We start from the raw sequence: 23462 nt of genomic DNA, 5'->3' as shown, positions 1-23462 counted from the left end.
GTACGATGGCCAGGCACCGCGTATTTCACAAAATTGAGGTGGTCATGTGGTTTTTGGCGGACCTACATGGAACTGACGAGAAGCTTCACATCGCCCCGATTGAAAGCAGACACGAAAGATAACTGAAATCATGTTCCAAATTCCAGGTGCTTACAGTGAACCTTAAACAACCAATTGAACAGATGACACTACCGAATCACTCGAGCGTACTGTTTCATGCCATTCATATGTACTTCGCTGAACTTCGAATAAAATCTGAAGGCGTGGAGAAAACACATACATTCATCTAGTGTGTGGATGAGTGCACCAGGCTGGTGGCAGCAAAAATTGAAAAAGAGGACGCCAAGAGCGTGATTTTCTTTACAAGCCGAAAGATGTTTCACAACATGAAAGCATTAAAGTTAGACAATGGACCTGTCTTTTGGGGCCATCAAATTAAGGAAATGGCCGAGCGACGTGGAGTTACGCTCTGGTTCGCAGCATTGTGTCCCTCAGCAGCTAATGGGCTAGCTGAGCGATCTATTCGTGAGATCAGTTGGTCGATATGTATCCAGACTTCCCGGGCGGATGGAAGTGTTGCCTTGAAGCGGCGGTAGCTCATCATAACCGCTCATGTACAGCCGCTCTGGAATGCACACCGATATTTGCTGCTACTGGACACCCAACCTATTTTCCAGCCAGCATATCCCTGAGAATTCATGCAGTGCTGCAACTGACAGAAGAGAGAAGAAGCGAAGAGAGGAATGTACCATGAAAGAATGAAAAGTATTTTTCACAGAAAAAAAAGACACAGCGATAAGAGTAGAGATTGGAGATTTGGTGTAAGTGAGAAAATGGCTGATAAGTCATGCTCAAAGAACAGAGGGTCAATCTCTAATGTAAACACAGAGAGCCAACAGGTAATATTAAAGACTGTGGGGTGTTCCGGCGCCAATAGCACCGTTCAAACAGCCTCTATTGCAAACGTCCCTAAATGCCATCCCAGGAGGCATTAAAACGGGAGTGCGGGGAATGAAGCGTGCTCAAGCAGTTGAAGAAGAAGAATATAGAAGAGTGTAGTAATAGGGACGTGAAGAGTATTCTGTCTGTTTATTATGCGAGGCCTTGTTACAAAATATATAACCTTAAAGTTTGCCAAAGGCACTAACAGCAAACACGAACCAATAGCATCAGAATTTCTCGATATGACTAGGCAGCAAATGACACAGATCGCGAGAAAGAGAACACAAAAGGGTGGTGAGTTAGCTCATGCAAGAGAATATTAAATACACTAGTGAACGTCGCGCACATATCATTCGCAAAAGAGACAAAGGCGCACCAAGAAAGATTCATCTACGTTGTAAAATCATTCACAGCTCCAACTAAACATTCGTACCCGGCAATGAGCCACGAAGGCAGTAACGTCTTCGAAGAAATGTTGCGCTTTGGTATATCAGATACGTTGTGAAGGAGAACTTGGGCGCGAGTAATACCTTAGTTCAGACTCGAAGAGATTCAGTAACAAAAGAGAAGCCTGAGAGATCAGTATATAGTGTAGGAACCTTTTGCTTTAAAAAAGCAGGAAAGCCCCTAATAACACGGCCGTTAGGCCACGTAATATACTATTACAGAGAATCAAAAACCTACGTCACAAGAGTTAGGCAGTGCTAACTAATGCTATAGAGCAAGCGATTAGAATGAAGAAATTTTCGGTTCGATGACGTGAAGTCAAGATGAACCTGAGTTATGAAGATAAAGCTGACAAGCATCCGACAAGCTCTTACAGGCCTGTTACAGTAACGTTGGTGATATAAACAATGGCAATGAAAGCCATAAAATTAGAACCGTGAAATTAGGTGGATAAGTATGAGGTACTGTAGAACTGTAGAATGGGTTCAGAATAGGCAGGTGCTTTAAATATAATAAGTTTTTACTAACGCAGTGCGCAGATATTTCAATAGCTCAGAATTTACCTTTAGGGACAGCATTACTAGTTATTAAAGGAGATTACGCTACATTATACAGATAATGGTTATCGCATATTCTGATGCACGAATGCGTAGATGATGATTTCGTGAAGGTGCTGAGGGATATTTATATCGAGTCAACCGAATAAAAATTGTGCAGCGAGGCCGAAAATTATATCGTATGAACTCACCAACAACTGAAGCAAGGATGCCCTCTGTACGCATTGTTATGCACGCTTATGTTCCGGGCACAGAGAGACGACTGCAAACCAGTGAATTACAGTTTGATTTGTCCTATATGCGTAATGGAAAAATGTTGAAACAAAAGTCCCCGCAGTGATTTATGCGCATGGTATAGTCCTACTAGCAGTATCTAGAGATACTTGCAAATATCTTTAGGAACGCACTGACAAACATAGGTCCAAACTTTAGCACAGAGATATCGAGAATTGTGATCTTCAATGAAGAGACGAGTAATGGGGTGTCAATTTAGCAGCGAGTCACACAGATAGTCGAGAAATGTAAATACCTCGGCGTGTGCATTCAGGCAGGCAAGATTACTGAAGTGCCCACTAAGATAATCTGTAACTAACGGGGAAGCGGAATGCGGCAATAATAAAATATATAGCGCTTCGGGTCAACCATAAATAGAGCTTGTGAGTGGAATATGGAGAGAACGTATGGTGCCAGTGCTAGCGCTTGTACATGCAATTCTGTGCCTAAAATCTGGTATATTGTCGAGGTAGGAAGTTAACCAAAGGTGGCGGGGCCGATTGGATTTGGGAGCCCAAAGTAAGACCACAGTTGAAGCAGTGCCAGGTGACATGGGTTGGGTTTTTTCTGAAGAGAGTGAAGCGCAGAATAGGTTTTGACTGAAAGCTCCGCAACATGGATCAAAACAAAGCAGCTGGTAAAGTGCACAGGTATTTCTGCCTGAAAATCATGGAGACATAATGGAGAAAAAGCTCAAGAGATTTGGAAACTAGTTGCAGGCTAATTGAAGCTGCAAATAGACAAGCAGGATTCAGCAGAAGGAACGTCAGGGCAACAGAAGTAGGGAATAGAATGCAAAAATACAAACAAAAAATACCGTGAAATTTTACAACAATGCGAAGAAATAAATTAGAAGCGAAAATATGTACGTTAACACAAAGGGCTGCTTCGGACAAAAACATGTCAGTGTAAAAAATCCCAACTAGGTAAGGATGTGTATCATGGGGAAAAAGTACGGAGACCATTCAGTACATCCCAATCTAATGCTAATGAATTTACACGTGAGACCCGTAGCTAACGTACCCCTTCCAAAAGCGCTTCCATTTAATGAAAATGGAGGAATTAACCGGTTAGCAGGTAAAATATGGGAGTCCTTTGAGTATTGATGAAAAAAAAGCAGATAAGACAAATTGCAAGCATTGGTTGCGGTACAAGTTAAATAGTGAAGTTTTGAGGAAGGGAAAAAATGTTTAGGAGATGCGTGTTAAAACGCTAGAATGAAAGGCAAGTACACGATAAATGATCAAATGAAGCAGCTTAAGTAACTATTTGTCATTGTCCCGTATGAAGGGGATGTCACTAAATCATTATGATCAGTGCTGGAGCCCTAGCAGCCTTATGGCTTAGGCTGCTGGAATGCGCATTGTGACTCCTTTCCCGTGACTGCGTTTGCCCACTGACAGCTGAATGTTAACCCAATGTACAAGAGGCACCTGCTTGGATCGGAAACTTGTCGAACGTTATCGCTGATTTCTTCTGTTGTCCATGTTGTCGCCGCACTTTGTGTAATCACATTGTACGTGCGAATCGAATTATCTTCGACTATCTGAAAAGCACGTCAGCACCATCGATAATGCTAAAATCTTGGACGAGTCATGTAAAATGAATAGCCGACGCGATTGGCCCCCTGATTACCTTTTTTGACTGTCGACGCGTGGCTTGAAACTATTGCTCTACAGAGTTGTAACTAGTTCTTGTGGGCATCCAGAAAAAATAAGTGCTTTGTGAATTACCGTTGTAGGGTACGACTTTGTGAATCTAAGCCGTAACGACAGCGCCACAGTGTAACGTTAATGCTGAAGAACTTCTTACATCCAACATTATTCTGCTAACACTGCTCTCACCGGAATGAGCGCTAAACGCCAACGTGAAAAATCACCGCGCCTTCCACTCCTTGAAGACGGTCGAAGAGCAAAATTGCGTTAGTTACGCCGAGTGTTACAGCATTGAAGGCATACTTAGCAAGCAGTCGATATGGAAAATATTTTGTTTGACTTTTCTTTCACCTTATTTTCGCTTTCGCATGCTTTAGGAGTGCGTTCCGATTTTTTTTTTTGGCGTACGAGGCAGGAACTAAGATGACAAGCTCTTTCACGAGCAAACTCTCGCTGAAGCTAGCGGTGGGTACTTTCTTCCTCAAGCATATGCGCTTTTCGTGGTCCTCCCATAGCTAAAGGTGGGATGTAATCTGCGGAAACCCGAATCCAAAGTTCCTTAGAGTAGGTGCAAGGCCCACCCCTGGAAATGCAGGCGCTAAGATCCCGTCGAGAATTGGTTGGATTGCTTTGACGATTGTCGCTTTGTGTTTCTTATTGAGGTTACACACACTTTCGATTGCGACAGAAAGAAAGACTTCAGTAGCGGTATGGTTTTAGTCTGCGTTGTCACTTGCGTTCGATTCAGGTTTGCTCGATGGCCTGGTTACCAACATCCGCCCGGCATTGGCAATTTCAATTCTTCAAAATTAAATTGCTTCAAAAACAAAAGTGTCCGCCACACATGAAAATGAATGGCTGATAGCTCCTGAAGCAGTAGCTATTACCCCCGTAAACGCGGCCTCCCCATTACGGCGACAGAAGTGAAATTCCACGTGGGATTGTGGAGCGGTAACGGAGCCAACTGTGCAAGAATACGACGACGAAGACGAACACGGGAGCGGTGGCACGTACGCATTTGGCTGATCGAACGCTGCTGCCATTGTAAACGGAACCTGGGGCCAGTCAAGGTGCTTCTCCGCAGCTTTTTTCCCCTTGTTTTTCCGCCACAACCATGTACCTCCTTGCTTGTGGAAACAAATAAAAATACATAAAAAATAAAAGTCATTGCTGATAATGATAGCATTATCGAACTGCGACAACGACGGCACAGGGTCCGCATGAACAGCTTCGCTGTATAATATCTAATTATTAAATTCGGCGATAATAAACACGGTGTTCATTTCGCGCCCCATTAAATTGCGAGTCCTGCAACATCGCGTTTGGCATGCCATTCTGACCCGCTAAATATCTGCTCGGGCAATGTTCCTGCCATACCACAGCCGTTATCTATCGTCCTGCGATGCGCTATGTTGCCTGCGCGTAGCCTTACAATGCCGTAGGAGTAACTCGAGCGCTACCACATACTTACCTCTCAATTTGAAGCGACAGTTGACAAGCGCTCGTCAGAATTTCCTTGAATTAAAATTTGAGCGCTTCTCCTTCTACATTTGAACAATTTGTGTTTCAAGCGTGTTTCATAAATGTTTTTATTTCCATCTCTTGAGCACCTTTATAAAAATTTCGTAGCTTTACCGTTTTGCGTTTAGCGTTAGTACGCGAGTTATTTTTTCCGCATAAGTTACGCTTCCTGAATGACGACCCAGAAAGCATTTCTTGCGAGTTCGCTTCTGGTTTACGTACGTAAACAAAGAAGAATTTTCTCATAGTTGGCATGCAGTTTCCTTGGTTAACTGGACATGTGCGATTTGAATCTTCGGCCTATATAGGACAATGTCTTGCATTCGCTTGTAAATTTAAATGACGCTTCTATACGTCTCGCTCGATTGAGTGTCATGCTTCAGGAATTTGATATCACTTTCCTGTACAAGTTCTAAGGGTAATACTGTGATGCCGACTGCCAATCACGCGTCCCCATTGACCCGCGGCCACAATACGGTGAGGATAGCGAAGCCTTTGTGGAAACTATACGCGCGAAAGAATTTGTTGAAAAGTAAGAAGCAGATCTAGATCGAAAAAACCTCTTCGAGTGCTGGGCAGGCAGCACCGACTTTATATCTAGGTAGTTTAGGCGAATGAGGATTGTCCTCGCGTCCTCCGAAAAACGACGTCTTCATAAAGAAGAATTCCTCACCGGTCTACGCGAAGTACATCCTTGCTGGGCCTTCAGCACTGCGTGCAGAGGGACCTACATAATGATCCGAGCGCTGGGCGTCTCGAGAACTCTCGTTCGCTATAGAGAATACAGGAGAAGTATTACTGCCCGTGCCTACCCATGAAGCTGTCGGGACGTGCCCAGATTGCCAGGGACGCAAGACATCACAAACAAGGCCAGCTGGATTTCTGCATCCAATCGCGTCACCTTGGCAACCCTTCCAGAAAATTGGAACGGATTTGTTTCGGCCATTTATGAGGGCAACATCCGGGAATCAGTGGATCATAATGGCTACCAACCACCTTAGCTGCTACGCCGAAAGGAAATCCCTGTCTATAGGTTGCGCGTCCGCACTGGCGAGAATATTTTACTACGACATGCCACTCTGGAAGTCCTCATCACCGATCGAGGAATGGCTTTCACAGCGTAACTTGGCCAAGCTATTCTGCAACACAGCCCAACAAGCCAGAGAAGCAAAAATGCCTACCACCCATAGACGAATGATCTTGTGACGAGGCTGAACAAATCCCTCCAGAAATGTTGGCAGTGCACGTCGAAGTCAAACAGGTGCAATGCCGTCCTTCCATACGTAAGCTTCGCTTTCAACAGGGTGGTACAAGAAAGAACGCACACGATACCGTTCAAGCTTGTTTACGGAAAGAACCCGGCGACAATGCTTGATGTCAGGCTGCCACACGTCAGGGACGAAGACAACCTCGATGTCACCTACTATCTCTGGCGCGCCGAAGTCCAATAGCACGCATGCCTACGCATCAAGAACCAGCAAAGGACGGACAGTCGGAACTGCGATCTTCGATGACGCAACGCGGAGTACCAGTCAGGTGATCGCATTTGGATTTGTGCCCCAATACGCCGACGTGTACTTAGTAACTTTTGCGGTGCTATTTCTAATCTTTAAATTCGTCCGACGTTATGGCGCGTTGCACTGTCGGAGCAGACGAATTTTACGGAGCAGAGGGACCTAGCTGACGGGCATTCCTCGTCGGATAAACCATCTGGCCCCCACACTGGCTGCGCGTGATCTAAGCCACGCGCCCACTTCGATTCCTAGGAGTGGCCTGTCCCTATCCAGTCACCGTTCTCTTCATCTTCCTTGACGTCGATGCTGCTTCAGTACAATGAGTTTGTGGAAGGCGCCATTTCCTGCTCAAAGCGGCGCCGCGCACGACCAGAGGTCATCCACATCGAGCGTAATAGGCATGTCTATCCTTCCTTAATAAATTCAAGACTGCTAGTTTGTAGTTTTTTGGTTTATTTGTTTGCTACGTGCACCAATGTTTTCACTCTTGCGTTCGTTTGGAGCATCGGGACCATCATTTTAACAGTGGAGCTGTTCTAAGTAGTGCATTCGCCGTCCGATGTCCAGTGTCAAGCAGGAAGGCAGGGGGCAGAGTACGTGCTGGGGGATGGGGGTGGAAAGGTGTGTAGGAGCAAGTGTTTCGCCAGCGCGCCCCCTTTCACCCTATGGACTCCGCTCTGGGTGGGCGCCAGAGATAGCTTGGACGTGAGCGGCAGCGCCAACTTCGCGCAAATACCGAGCTTTAACATCGAGACGCGCAAGCCAAGTCTGAGCGGAGGGATGGGTCTACCGCCTAGGATTGACAACGGGAAGCGCAAGTCAAACGCCTGTGCAGGCAAGGTAACCCCCACATTGAAGAGTAGCAGGCCGAACAGAAATGTGGACGCAGAAAGATTCCTCCTAAGGAGGGTGCCGAAGGACAATTCAGGAGAGAATTCCTCGATCATGAGTGCGGCCACAGCGGCAAAATGTGTGATAGATTCTGATTTGATCACAAACTCACGCAAGTGAAGAGCTTGCGCAATCCGGAACCGAAGCTCAATCCTAGCAAAGTGACAACGAGAGAAAAGTGTTTTATGAAAATCGCGCTTAACACAAGTTCACACTTGAGGAAATGACCAGCAGCTTCGCTATTTGACAGCTATTACTGTGCGAAACTGGTTTCAGTTTTTTTACGACTGGACCTTGATACGTATACTTGTTCATATTTATCTTCTGACTTCTTCTCTCCCGGTAAAAGTTATTGATTAGCACTGGACACGCCTGAATGTAGTGGAAGTTTCACTGATGTTATTTATGGTTCCTATCGTTCTCTGTTGTCACTTAACCTTGTGTTCTCTAACTGTATGTTCGACGTGAACTGTGTAGCACTTTCTGGAAGACAAGCAGGCAGCAGTGATAATTCTGGAACCTTGGACGAGTCATGTATAAAAGCCTACGCGCTTGACTCGTTGATGAGATTTGAGACGATCGCCCACAGTGCCATCCGCTATCGCTGCGCTTCGAGTCTCACTTGCTTTTGTGGGCACAAGTTCGCCCAATTAAATTTTAGTTTCGTAATCGACAGTTTTGCTATACTCTATTCTTCACCGTCACTACTAGGTCTCACAATATGTATGCGAAAAGAGTGCGTCGGTGTCGCTTTCTTGATGATTACCCATTTCATCATTCCTTCAAGTTCCATCTATTTTGCCTCTACTTCTAGCTTTCTTTGCATTGCCCTTTTTGGAAAGAAGAAGAGGGCCAACCGAGCAGCCCTGCTCTACATGTGCTCCCGATTCAGCTTTCAATTCCTGCGGATCACCTACTCGCAACGCACGACTGTCCGCAGCATTCGACTCAGCTCAAGAAATGCCATTAGGGCAGACCGCGCACACCGACTTGAGTTTATTCTTCACGCAAGTACTAATCCTGAAACTTGCAAGGGGACGGCCATGCCCAGCTAAGCCTACTCACGCACGCCAGGCCGCCCTACAACGGGTTTCTTAAAGTATTTCTTTCTTCAAACATAGCCGCAACCTAGCGTTATGGAAGTTCAGCGACGAAACTGCATAACAGGAATAATAAATAATGAAGCACAGATGAACGACACGGAGCCGATGTTTGACAGCAACAGCGGAAAAACACTACCCAAGACGTGACCATGGGCGATGGCATAGCGCGACCTCAGTATAAGAAAGAATCCATGGCAACGTCAAAGACGCAGGAGTTCTCATACGAACACTGCAAGGGGCAGAACATGAAAGACGGAAAACGGCAACAAGCCCCTCAAAAGCCATGAGGCCACAACATCGCAAGCAAGCCATGTCCTCGCTGGCCAATGACCCCACCGCTACCAGAAAACCATCTCAAGATTGATTACAGACCTCAAGCCGGTGTGAAAGTATCAAACTGGAAAGACGGAGTGAAAGCAAGATGATTAGTCCAAGCATGAGGAGTCGCACACCAGGAGCTCTACACCAAAGTGACCATACAGACACAGTGGTAAAAAACTTATTTCTGGCAAGTACCGAAGAAGAGGATTGCGCACTTAAACTAGCAGAAATAACAAGCATCGAAATAGGACACGCTACATACGAAGTCATACCATACCTCGTGCCAATTCTGGGCACTGTACGTGGTGTTGTTCACGGAATAGAAGGCACCACCGACGAGCAGCTAGCAGATCTACTAGCAACGACCAACAAGCTCAAAATCCTATACGATAGAATTCTGAGAAGATTGACATCGGCAGTAATCACGTTCGAGGGCCCGCACGTGCCGCTCTACATTAACGTTGGATGTACGCTCACCCGCTACAGACCCTACACAAAGTCAGTCCAGTACTGGAGATCATGCGGAGACATAGGACACAGACAAGATGTCTGGCCTGATCTAAAGGACGAACTATGTGACAAATGCGGAGAACACAACGCTGACCCAGGCAACCACCAATGCGAGCCCACATGTAAGCTCTGCGGAATGCCCAGTGAAACGGGGAGTAGAGACTGTCGAAGGAAGCTGAAACCGGCCCCGCACCGTTGAGAGTCAGGGAGTGGTCAAGAACGAGACAGATAAGCTTCTGGTATCAGGTCAGCGTAGTAACTACAAACGACAATGAGCACATGGCGACCATGTCGCCATCGCCACAGTCACTGAATTAGATCAAAGAGACAACAAGATCCAGATGCAAATCGGTATTGAGATCGATTGAAAGAGAACAGTACATCAGAGAGAACAGAGAGAACAGAATGGCGTTCAAACCTCAAGACATTCGAGGTACGTAGACACAATAATGATTCTTCGATTACAGAACGATGAATTGAAGCGAGAGCTAGAACAGCAAAAGAAGATCACACAAGAGAAGGAAACCAGCACAGAAAAACAGCTCGAACACCTCATGCGAGAAATAGAACCACCACGGAGAGAACAGACCCAGTAATAGCAAACACCACTACCGCGGCCTTCATCCCCACCACCACCATCATCGCCAACACGACCAGAGTCATCACCACTGTCGAACCAAGCAGCGATATCCTAGAACGACCTCAAAACACTCGAAGACCACATTAACAGCAAGATGACCGTCATGATAGAAACCACACTGTCCACAGTAACGCAGGTTATGCAAGCCAAGCTAACACAGACGATAAGTATGGGGTTCCAATCTCTTAAGAGCGAAATAGAGAACCAGATTCAGGTTCTACAGACCAAAATAACACAATCCGGATAAAGTTTCAGTCAACGTATCCACATGCTAGAAGAAAGAGATAATGCTCGCAAGAAACCTAAGCACCCTGCGAGAGAAGCCAAGATAATGCAGGCCCTAACGGAACAAGATGGCGAGGCTAACTAAGAGAAAGATTACTAGAAGCAACACGCACCGCTCAAAATATGGCAATGGAACTGTCATTCTATTCCAAGTAAGAGAAGCAACCTTGTACAATTTTGCACACAGTTTAACCTAGATATTATAGCCTTACACGAAACCGACGCTGAAGATTTCAAGGTCGGTGGTTACCTCAGTCACGTCACCGATGGTAAAGCGAGGATAGCAATCCTGACCAAGAAGGCCATCAACGCTCAATGACACGACATCCAACACCGCATTGAGCACACCCTCGTCGAGTAAAAAAACAGCAGCAAAGCCTATTTGTGGTAAACGTGTACAGCCCACCAAAAGACCACATAAAGGATCTAGACAAGCTAATGCGAGAGGTGAAGAAGCTGAGCAAGGGTAACGGGCTGTTAGTCGTAGGAGATTTTAATGCTCCCCATGTGGCCTAGTGCTATGCGGCCTCAAAAAAAGGACAAAATGTACATAACGTAGCCGAACAACACCTCCTCACTCTACTCAACGACCTGCAGACACCAACACGCATCGGCAACAGTGTATCTAGAAACACCATCACTGACCTCACATTCGTACACGGACTCAAACAGTATGAGTGGAGCTGCATGGACGGGAATCTGGGTAGCGACCCTTATATAGTGCAAACGATTATCTCGTACCACGAAGCAACGATGACGATTGGAAAAACCAAGATCACGGTCAGGCAGGCCTTACGCGAAGACGAGAACGCCATTAATGCGACGTTAGACGACATAGAAATATAGATCAGAGGAGTCGTTAGAAGAGCTGGAAGCATACGATCACAATCCAACTGTCGCAAGTCACCCCCGTGGTCAACCCCGCCTTACTCCACCTGATGAAGGGGCGGAGGGGTCTTGCGAAACGCTGGCAGCGTAACAAGTGTAACCGGAAACTCAAACTTCGAATCTCCAAGCTGATCAACGAAACGCAAGAGTATTGTGAACAACTTGAAAGAAAGAACTGGCACGAAATATGTAAATCCCTTCAAGGGACCTTAAGCAGCAAGCGCACTTGGGCGGTACTCAAGAATCTCCTATCGTAGAAGGAGAACAAGAGCACCGCAAATTTGAAAGTGCAGAGACTCATACACAACCACCCTGGGAAAGAGGATGACATTATCAAAGCAGTCAAGGAGAAGTTCCTCGGTATGGAGCGACACATAACTGTAGATTCGCAATTTAACGAGTGTGGAGGCAACCCAAATATAGAACTGGATCGGCCATTCACAAAAGCAGAAATCAAGAGGCCCTTGAGCAAGCTCACCTGCAACACGGCGCCGGGGTACGACAGAGTAAAGAACAAGATATTCCGGAACCTTGGCCGACTCTCTGTAGACGCGTTTCTAAAACACATCAATGAGTGCTGGGAAAACGGTAAAATACCGCCGGTATGGAAACATGCCGAAGTAACCAGGATTGCTAAACCCAGCAACCACAAGCCCATCAGTGTCCAGAACTTTCGGCCTATATCCCTCACCTCGTGTGATGGAATACTCTACGAGCACATGGTGAACAACCGCATGATCGAACATCTCGAAGACAAGGGACATGTCCCAAACACCACTTTCTAATTTAGAGCTTACCTGTCCCCGCAAAACGTGTTACTGCAGGCCAAGAAAAAAGTCATCGACCAACTGGACACGCATAGCAAAAGAGCCATCCTGGCACTTGGCGTGAAAGGGGGCTTTCGACAACGTGTCACACGAAGCCATACTGCAAAGCCTCAACGTATAAAACTGTGGCGAAAAAATATATAATTTCATCAAAGCTTTCCTGAAAGAACGGACAGCCACAGTTGGGATAGGCTACTTACGCACAGAGAAATTTGACATACCACGAATGCGAACTTCGCAAGGCTCTTTCATTTCGCCGATGCTATTGAATCTGGTGATGAGCTCGCTAACCAAGCAATTAAAACAAACAGAAGGGATTCGTCACACAATATACGCTGACGGCCTCACCATGTGGAGTGCGGGAGCGTCGATAGGTAAACAGCAAGACGCTCTGCAAGAAATGGTGGACACAACACAAAAGTACCTGTAAACATGTGCACTTACGAGCGCACCTGAAAAGTCGGAGCTCTTGGTGCTAAGAAAGCACACAACACGCCGACAAGCGCAGCAGATACCAGAGTCGGTAGTAAAGGTGGGAGGCACCAGGATATTGCGGGTAACGACGCTCCGCATCCTCCGACTCCTGATTCAAAAGGACGGGGCCAGAGGAGCAGAGTTGGAAAAAAATTCATAGAACAGTGCAACAAATAACCAACCTTATCAAAAGAGTGACGAGCAATAGCAACGGACTCATGGAAGAACACTGCACGAAAATGATATAAGCGCTTCTCACGAGCATCGTCACGTACGGGACTCCATACGTTGACATAAAGAACAGTCAACGAGACATAGTAAACGCCCTCATCCGAAAATGCTACAAAATTGCCTTGGGCCTGTCCCCCTCCACGTCCACAGCGAAACTTCTCTAAATGGGAGTCCACAGCACATGGGAAGAGCTCGTGGAAGCCTACAACGTCAACCAACTAGAGAGGCTAAAGCTTACAAAGACGGGAAGGGCCCTGCTCCAAGATCTAGACTACCAAGTCGAGGATGAGAGGCACCTACCTCAGTGCATTCCACACAAGATCAGAGAGAAGCTAAACATAAGTACTATTCACTGAAACATGCATCCCGAGTTCGACAAGGCAAGGAGACAGGCGAGAATAAAGGCGCTCAAGGACATACTCGAACGCACCAGCAGCAAAGAATAAAATCTGAGATAGACGGACGCAGCTACGTACAAAACAAACGACCAATTTGCAATCAGCGTGGTCGACACAAAGGGCGAACAATTTACTCCCACATCCATACGTGCCAAGGATGCTATTGGAAGAGCTGCCCATAGCCCTGGCCATCGCAACGTGCAAGAAGACCCTGGCTAGCGTGGTGACGGACTCGCGCAAGAAGCATGCAGAAGGTATATGAACGGAAGGACCGGAAACTCAGCATTACAGGTCTTGGACAACACCGAGATAGAAGCAGCTAAAATCATCAGGACGTCGGGACACGAGTCTCACACGGGTAACAAGTTGGCGTACGCCGCGGCTCGAGATCATTCACGCCGAACGATCTCCGACACGCAGAGAACAAGGACCAACGACTGTGACGAAGATGATGATCGGATATCGAAGAAGTACTCGTATATTTTTGGGCACTACAGGAAGAAAAGGCGTCGCTACCCGCCCGCGCATAGAACGATGACTAGGGAACAAGCCGCAACTTGGAGAAAACTCCAGACTGGAACCTACCCACATGGAACACTGCTGCACGCCATGTATCCGCGCAGCTACGGGCGAGACTGCAAGTTCTGCCCTTCAGGACGCGCCCAATGCCTTGCGCCATATGGTGCTGGGGTGCAGAAATAATCCATAAGTACCCCCACCACCATTACCACCAAGCGATAACATGCCGAAAGAAGCGGATTCAGATGAAGAATCGGAAGAACTGCGAGAGGCTCTGCTGGTGACGCAAGACCCTGACAACTAACTACGGTTGGTGACCTCGTCACGGGCGGCGGCAGCGAGCCATACCTACCTGGATTGAAGAGGTCACCCACCTTTGAGCTAAAGAAGCCTGCTCTAACAACAAATTTTTTTTCTCTCTATCTGTTACCCTTTTGCATTTAGCGCAACTACGCACGTTGCATTACCCGTATCACTTATGTTTCCTGAAGAATGACACTGAAGCCATTTCCAACGAATGCACTTCTCCTTTGCATACTTAAACGAAGCATAATTTTCTCATAGTCGGCATTCATTTTTGTTTGGTTAATTACATACGTGAGACAGCGATGCGGCTTAATAAGGACGTCATTTCAACTGGCAATTTAGCGTCACTGAATACACGTCTGTTCTTACTAACAGCTCACAGATCAAGCCATAGAAATGCGCATGATATTGCTGAGTCGACATAATTTGCCTATGTTTCTTACATGTATAGACTAATGGGCATGTCCGAATCATGGGCGAATACACAATAACGAGCGCGAATCACTGTGGTGCAAGTATAATCGAAACCCTCACGTACTTTCATATACGTGGTACATCTCTGTGAACAGACTTGTTATCAAGGCTCTTGCCTCGACAAGCTTCATCAATCCTTTCGTTCTCGTGATGCGGCCAGCTAAGAGCTGCAGGTGACGAGGCCGGCCACGCGTCTTCCGCTGGCGCTGAAACCGCGCTAATTCAAAAAAAGCTTGCCATTTTTTACATTAGAACTAGTTTCAACCAGTAAAGAATTAAGAGGTTTTACGTTCCAAAACCACGACCTGTTTATGAGGCTCGCCGTAGTGGGGGACTCCGGAAATTTGGACCACCTGGGGCTCTTTAACGTGCACCTAAATCTAAGTACACGTGTATTTTCGCATTTCGCCCCGTTGAAATGCACCCGCCGTCCTGCGACCCTGCAGGCTCATGCTTAGCACCCCAGCACCTTAGTCACTAAGCAACCATAGCGGGTGTTGTTTCAGCCGCTTGTTCTTTTATGTATAGGCGTTGCAATTGTGGTTGCCAATGTCTGCGACCTGTAATTTGTACCTCGGAGAAGTCGTTGTTTATTACCAAGGGATTGCTTTACCATAACTCAGAGTAAATGGAAAGAAAACAGCTGCTATTACAGCAAAAGTTGGAACTTCCACGCAGTGTGCAAATTGTCGACTGTAGAACCAGCTGCGCGCCTCTGCCTATGTATTATCCTCGAGAGAAGAGCTGTAGAGTATATTGAACAACACAGACTAAAAACAAGGCATGAAATACACTCGTGAAGACGCCACCACAACAACTTAAAAGGAAATGTGGTTGGCCACATTTGTCAACATTGCTACCTTGTAATACAATGCAGAGTAATCAAAGTTCTGTTTGATGGCGTCATGAATTTCACGCAACAGGTCTTGCCAATGGATGATCCAGTAACGGCACTCGATCAGGTGGTATTCTTTAGTGGTTGTCTATATAATTATCGTTTATACTCGGTATACATCCTTGCAAAAATTTCCTTGTCATCTATGATTATGGTTGGTTTTCGCAGATTATACCCTATTCATGCGCTGTCTACAACGAATGCTGGTGGATAGATGAAGACAACGTCCTGAAACCGGTAGCAGACTTTTTATTTCTATCGCTTCCTTTAAATGATACCCACCTCAAAGGTTTTCTGTAAAATTATTTAGAATTTCGCATTGCAACCTCACAGAAAAAAAAAAACTTCTTTTGTGAAAGCATCCGCTGTTTCAACAATGAATGTACCTTTTTACAGTGTACCTTCTGTATTTAGTTTTTGTGTATGTATTTTGAGAATGTTTGTTGCATAATTGTCTCACTTGCACACTTTCAGCCAATTACACCAATAAAATGCATTGTGATTCAGAGTATCATTCCTCATCCAAAATAACACTTGCAATGAACCGGGTGAAGCTGTGCAAGTTGAAGTTTAAGCGTTCTGCGCTGATAGAAAGGATGCATAAGTAAATATGTTTCATTATAAAAGTTCGTACTGATAGACTACTTGGTATTTTGCTCGATTTAAAGAAAAAGCAGTGTTGTCGTGAGAAGGCACGGCACGCTTTCTACTTGTATGTATGAAGTTAATGTAGGCGTTATTGAAAGCGCAAGGGAGGAAGCTGTCTTGTCAGAGCAAAAATATGCATCCCCGCAACCTTAATAACGGGTTGATCCATGTCCTCATTTTTCTAGCCCTAGTGGCATGTTTGCTTGCAGTTCTCGATATCGTCTTCTATAATTTTATATTAGAATCTACTTTTATTTTCGGATTAGTTTGCCAGGCTCCATGATGCCCTCCTCAATCCGGAGTGGTTCACAACTTTCCACACCAAGCTTCCTGGCAAACAGTTTTAACCATTATTGTAGATGACGCCTTCGGTGCCTTGCCATACTCTGTAAACGTGCCCATCAGTAGATGCGTGCACTTCTGTGACATAGAGATAGGATAATCCATGTGTGCCAGGGAGTCTGTCGTCCTGCGAATGGCTTACATCGAAAGTGAACTGCTGTATTTGATGCATTCATTGCTCCACTCTGGCCTTCGTTTGAGTTGGTGCCAAGAGGGCGCGTAGCTCTTCGTCACATGTGAAAAGACGAAATCGACGCACTCTTAGCGCCTTGTGAAATACCGAAGCGCCACTGCAGCAGTCTCTTTCTCTTTTTCTGTCATCATAAATTGTCCTTGATCGTTTGAGAGAGTAGAAAAAATATCGTAGAATTACCTGAACGGCTTTCCGCTGCTCGGTTTTGCCTCGTTGATAAAACACGGCCTCTGCACCGCCAGGCGTAGCGTCCTCGGATAGTCCGAAAGGTATCCTAACGCCAGACAGCACAAGCTTATATATACCAGGACATGCAGTGGATAATGTGGTTGTCAGGCTTCCCGCACTCGCCACTCAACACAAACGTACATGCTCCTGCGTTAGCTTACCCTTTTGAAAAATCCATATGCCCTATACCGCCCACACTCAATAACTTAACATGGGGCATATAAGATGCCCTACACAACCCGTTTTTCCCGTAATTATGTATTTGGAGCGTTATCCTTAATGAACGCACCGAATTACCGGCGAGACCAAGGAAAACGTGGATTGAACGACGGCCTTCTCTGCGCTATATGCGATCTATGGTACGGATTCTTCTTTCGAGACTCCATCAGTTTGTCGCGAGAGGAAACGCGAGAGTAGTCCACCAGCAGCGAATGGCCCCTTTCCTGAAAACTGCCGCAACCACCAAAGTCGTTTGCGTCGTTTTCTAGTCACAGCCAGTTAGAAAATGTGAGCCCAATCTCAAGATGATCATCATGAAATTAACATGTAAAACACGCGTAGTAATGGCGCCCTACCTGAATATGATGATTATGAATGAACATGTAAATCACGCGTGACAATATGAAGCGAAAATATGGTATTTCTGAAATAGCTTGCCGCAATACGTACTTCAGTGAGTTTAGCAGAAGCGGAGTTCCGGGCAAACACCCTCATCGCGATGCTTCCTCTCCTTCAACGACTTGTACGGCGACGATTACAGTGGAGTGGGGCGTGTCCGCAACGCTCCGCCTGCTTAACGTCACTGGGGCACACAGTCCAAATTTGATTTTCCCTGTTCACGTAGACGCCAATACATCGGATTATGGCAGCTCCAACGTTCCGAACATAAGGTCCCCATATTCTTTAGGTAAACTCGGTTGTAAACGATGAGCCGGAGTAGGCTTAGCCAGCGAACTTGCCCCGGCACCCAATGACGTCCGCAGTATATGCGCCGCGTAGCAAACCGCGCCTATACATAGTTGTAGCAGCGTTTGCTTTTTCAGGGATTGTCTTCGTGCTCGCGCACACATGCTCCAGTATACCAGTCTTACGTGGTGCGCACCTGCTTTGTCCTGTACTAGCTTGACCACGGATAGCAGACACATCCATCTTCCTCAATTTGAAGCGCTGTCGACAGCTCAATACTATGTGAAATCTTCCAAAGCATATCACTAGGAGCGGCCAAGAATGAGAGTGCTCTGGTTAGGACGCATACCGTCTGACCTTAGGTTTTGCCTGGTTCCATACTAGTTCAGGGCTCAGAAGTAAGGGGAATTAGCGAGACCCAATGGCTAGCACACCTATAAGCAGGATAGCCAATGTTTACTTCCTACGCGGGCGACCGCGGCCTAGCATGAGCAGATGATAGTCTGTTTGTTCCAGAAGTACATAAGTATTATCCTAATCCAAAAGCAGATTTTCGCTTACTTCAGCCTGCTTTATAAAGTGAATCACAAAATATAAATAGCAACAATAGGAAGAAGCGCACTTATCTAAACACGGTTCTTGATTGATGTCAGCTTTTGGCGAATAGCGACTGCGTACATGGATCTGCCTATATTACGAAATAAAGCACCGAAAAGGGAACGACGAGCAGGTTTCTCTTGGAAAAAAGAGCGTTCCAGAATAAACTGACATCACGCTCCACATGTGAACTCTGCGTCCCGCGCACGACTGCAAAATTCGCCTGAGATATACACAGAAGCCTACGCTATGTGTCGATCGTCATTTTTCACGAAGCCCTACGGGAGGTTGTAAACCCCTTTAAGGCAAGAAAGTAAGCGCTCCGTTGATGGTGGAGAGCGTACACATAAAAAAGCTACGCGAGCGTTTATTCATGCCATTTATGATCAGTGGTAGGACGGTAGAGGCCCGAAGGCCATGCTCCTAAAATAAAACAATTCTTTCATCTCCAAATAACAACATAGAAGCATCTGTTCTGTTTATCAGAATATTACTGAATCTTCTGATCTCCCAATTAAACTTCGCGCAAGTTGAAAAAAAAAGCTGTCTTTACATTTGTGTGTAATGGGATATTCCATTGACTTGAGATTCGAATACCACCATATATTAGGCATCGCCAGATCAAAATAAGAAAAGCTGCGCATGTTCTACATCTCCTCCTTGGACGTTCCCTTGTTTTGTACATAGCTATTCATAAAGTATTTTTCAGAAATTCACTGTAGGGGACTGCTCCTTGAAACTATCTGGCTTCACTTTTTCCACGTGTGGTTTCAGGGCTTTTAGGAAGTCGCAATGGGCCCATTGCTGGCGCTAGTCTGCAAGTTCCGCTTCTGCATACGCATTTTCAGTGTGTGCTCAGTCTTTCGCTTGGAATATTTCGCTTACTGTGCCAAAAGGATGCTATCAGATACTGATATAGATGCCATGGCTCGTACTCCACCTGTCTCGATGAGGGTCCATTCCTTCAAAGCAGCACCGAGTGTTTGCCATCATGCTAGAAGGTTTTCGTGGTCTCCGGCCCGTACGCTCTGTCACGAAGTTTATGTCGACCTCCATAGTCGGCTTCGATGAATACAAAATACGAGCTATAATTGACCTACCTAATTTGAAATCGTATATTTTGACCATCATCTAATCTTCTTGTTCTACTTGTCCTGCATGTGTCGACTCTTTGGTCAGCATCGGCAAATGACATTATGTACCTAAATCATGGCCAATAAAATAGTTATTGTTAGCTGGCCAATAATTGTTACAAATATGAAGTTGCAGAGTGCACTCACAGCAAGTTTTCTTGGCCCACAGTTTATAGACTGCTGCATATCAGCATACCAAAACAAGGTAGGTAGTACCAGTTCATTTATCAATATTTTCTCAAACCTATTGCTCTTTCCGCGTATAGATGTTTTGAGGTTGGTTTATAAAGCAGGTCTTTTATTGTTTTCGGGTTGTAGTTCCTTGTAGTAGTTTTGTAGCGCTCACGTAGTGGCTACGCACACTCGGGTGTCTAGCACTAATACCTCGGTAAGAGGTCCTATTCCTTATGCATAAATGGCGGTAAGATATATCTTCAAAAACCATCCGCGCGTACCCTTTGTTGTCTCATAATATGTCTTCAAAGCTGGCAAAATGTGCACGCAAGGACTATGTCTGAAATATTGTTTGCACAACCAACGAGAGCTCAGACTTGAGTGTTACGCCAGGTGGCGAAGTAATTGAAACTGGCGATCACTGAAACCTGTCCCCTGCAGAGTACTTGTGATGCTGCTGAGGCAAGTGATATATTGCAGGCAAGAATCTGATGCGGAAGAGTAGACTTCTTTTTTAGCTTTCGTGTCTACGCCATCTTTTTTATCTAACATGTATTTCTAGACTATGTTTTCTTTTACGTAAAGATTCCTAGTTCTTGGTTATTCTTTTAATTAAAAGTGGAAATTTACACCCTAAGGACCCTGTCTAATTACGCGGTGGGCTTTTATGGTGTAATTCGGTATATTTTGCTACCGTTGGGTATTTTAATGTGCGCTGAGTGTACAGCAAACAAGCGATTTAGAGTTTCACAAACACATGGATGTGGCTGCCCCGACCGGCACTGAATTTCATGAACTGACGCACAGCAGCGTAATGGCTCGGTCGCCAAGTCACCACGGCGGGCTTTCACTGTTTCTTCGCTTATGCTTTAGAACCGGGCCAACACCGTCCTAATTCGCATGCGTTCAACCGACACCTTCCTAGGGAATATGTCTGTCCATCTATAACCAAAGTGTGGAACGAGGCGTTCCATTGGCAAACAAGGTGTCCTTTGCGGTACACAGGAAAACGCCTTATGAATACGTCCTACTACTTGTAGTTATGATTATCAATATACACAAAGAGTACTGAAGATGTAAAAAGAGGGATTAGGCTGCTAAAACATTATTATGAATAATTGCGACGATATATTAGAGGGTAATCACGGGTAAGAATGCCTGATAGAGAATATATATTTGGTTGAATCCACAGTAATTAGGGTAACATTTTTTAAGCCTACGCAAACATTTCTGGACAAATTAGGAACAATTAAACGCAATTACAATTGATTGAGAATGAAATAGTAAGAGTAATCAAACCTATTTTGTATAATCCTAATAAATGAAGTTCAATTCTTATTAATTATCAACACAATAATTAGGCCTATAACGGGTAATTGGCGAATTATAGTGCCTTATCCCTAATTTTGTATATACACGATAGCAATTTCACCCAAAACATTATTTCCGACCAATGAAGTTCAACGATTAGACAATTGCGAAAGGTCATTCGAATACTGGCACCACATTGCGTCATCTTGACACACTGTGCTGAGGTGTGTCTATCTCAGCCACAATAAATCATTCGTTACATAAGCGCAAAATGAGTGAAAGGAAATAATGCTTACAGATTATTTGACAAGTCCCTCTTCGAAGTTTGTGCAGTAATATTTCCTGTTATATATTTGTAGGTCACGAACGAAACTTGGTTTACTTAAACGCAATCAACGCAAGCCTGACACGGGGCAATTCGTCCTTCTGATCTTCGTCATGTTCTCCTCCCACACTTCTTCCATTCCTGTGCTACATTTACCGCAATATTTCTCCCCTCCTAGACGAAAGCCCCGGGCGAGTCAATTAAGTTTTCAGAGTGTAAGGTCCCAGTCAAGCGACGTGTGCAACCGAATTCATGGCGGAGCATCGTCGAGTGGCGGTGACACGCGCAGGTCGACAGTTTATCTCACTGATCTTGTCAACAACAACTTACGGGCCTTTATAGCTGGCTGGAAGTTTCTGAAACAGGCCACGTTTTCACAGCGGACGCCAAAGCATGACTAGATCCCCTGGAAAACGGGTGACATACCGGTGGTGCCTTTCCTACCATGCTTTTTACCGGTCTTCAGAACCCAGAGTATGCATGCGGTACATGCGTTCAGCTGCTTCAGCAAAACACAGAGTCTCACCGAAGTAGAGATCGTCGTGGGTTTCGAAAGAAAAATATGGTGTCCAGCATGTGGCGCGGTCGAGCAGGGTAGAGGAGGAAAACGGGCTGTAGGCAGTAGTTTCTTTCTTTGCAGTATTAAAGGCATATGTAATAAAGGGCAAAATTTTGACCCCGTCTTTAAGGTCAAATGAGACGTACATGGATAACATGTGCTCCGTTGGGCGCTTCGTATGATCGGTCCGGTCATTTGTTTGCGCTGATACGGTGTCGGATGGCGAAAACTGGAAGTACAGAAATGAAGAAAGTCTTCTACGACATTTGCAGAAAACTGGTGGCCATGGTCCCTGATGATGACTCGAGGAGGGCCCCAGGGGAGAATTATCGAGTGCGACAGAAAAAAATGCAGGGCGCTTAAGCTTTGCCTTCAAGAGTGGAGCGCGATACCGTTATCGCACTGCGTTCGCACAGCCCGCACATTCACACGGCATGCTCTTGGGCCACACAACGATGAAACGTGCGCCTCAGCAAGCCGAACGAACTAGAGAACTCGGTTTCTTGGAAGGAGAAACAATCTACGCGAGCCAAACGTCGTGATCGGCGCGGACAGCCGCGCCGCGACAGGCCATGAAGGCGGACGCGATCATTGGGTTGACGCCTTTATGGGATCGTCCTCTACAAGCGGGCGAGTGTCGCGCGAGCTATCGGGGCACCGCCGTACATTGCGAGGAGAGGGTCTTTTGTGTTTGCCGCAAGATCGCTCTGCGTTCGCGCCGAGCGCAGAAGACATGTAGCGGAAACGCACTTCGCTATGCGTTTAAGTGCGACTTCTGTAATTTACATGCTCATAATTACCAATATACACCGCAGTATAACTTACTACTGCATGTTCCTAAGGCAACACCGCATTCACTAGGGGCGCTTTTGTCCCGCTTTGATCAATCGAACTCATAGCTGAGTGGTAGCGACTCCGTCTCACACTCCAGACGCTCTGGTTCCCACCCAGCCCATCTTGCAAGTAGTTTTTATTTACGAATTGGCGGCCACCATTTTTCGCTCATAGCCAACGCCGCTGAAGCCGACGACACCGGCTTTTCTGCTGCACGAGCTCCTTAACGCTATCGAATGCAAAGCGAAACTTGGCTGGCGGCACCAGATGGTAAGGCAGCCGTCTAATAGTACCGGGTCAGATGATCTGCAGCTACGATGATCCAGCGGCTTCCTTTCGATGAGCCGGGAAAGGGACCCATGAGAACAACTCCAACTTGCTGGAAAGGAGAGCTAGCATGCGGCAGTAGTTTTAAGATCCCGGCTGGCATGGTAGTTAGGTTCTTGTGCGTCTGACACTGAGCGCTACTGGCCACATACATTTCCGTCGACCGACGCATTCGGGGCTAGTAAAACTATCCTTAGGCACGACTAAAAGTACG

The sequence above is a fragment of the Dermacentor albipictus genome, chromosome 10 (genome assembly GCF_038994185.2).
Source record: "Dermacentor albipictus isolate Rhodes 1998 colony chromosome 10, USDA_Dalb.pri_finalv2, whole genome shotgun sequence".
NCBI lineage: Eukaryota > Metazoa > Arthropoda > Arachnida > Ixodida > Ixodidae > Dermacentor > Dermacentor albipictus.
The sequence above is the reverse complement of the archived record's forward strand: the minus strand, read 5'-3'. Positions refer to the sequence as shown.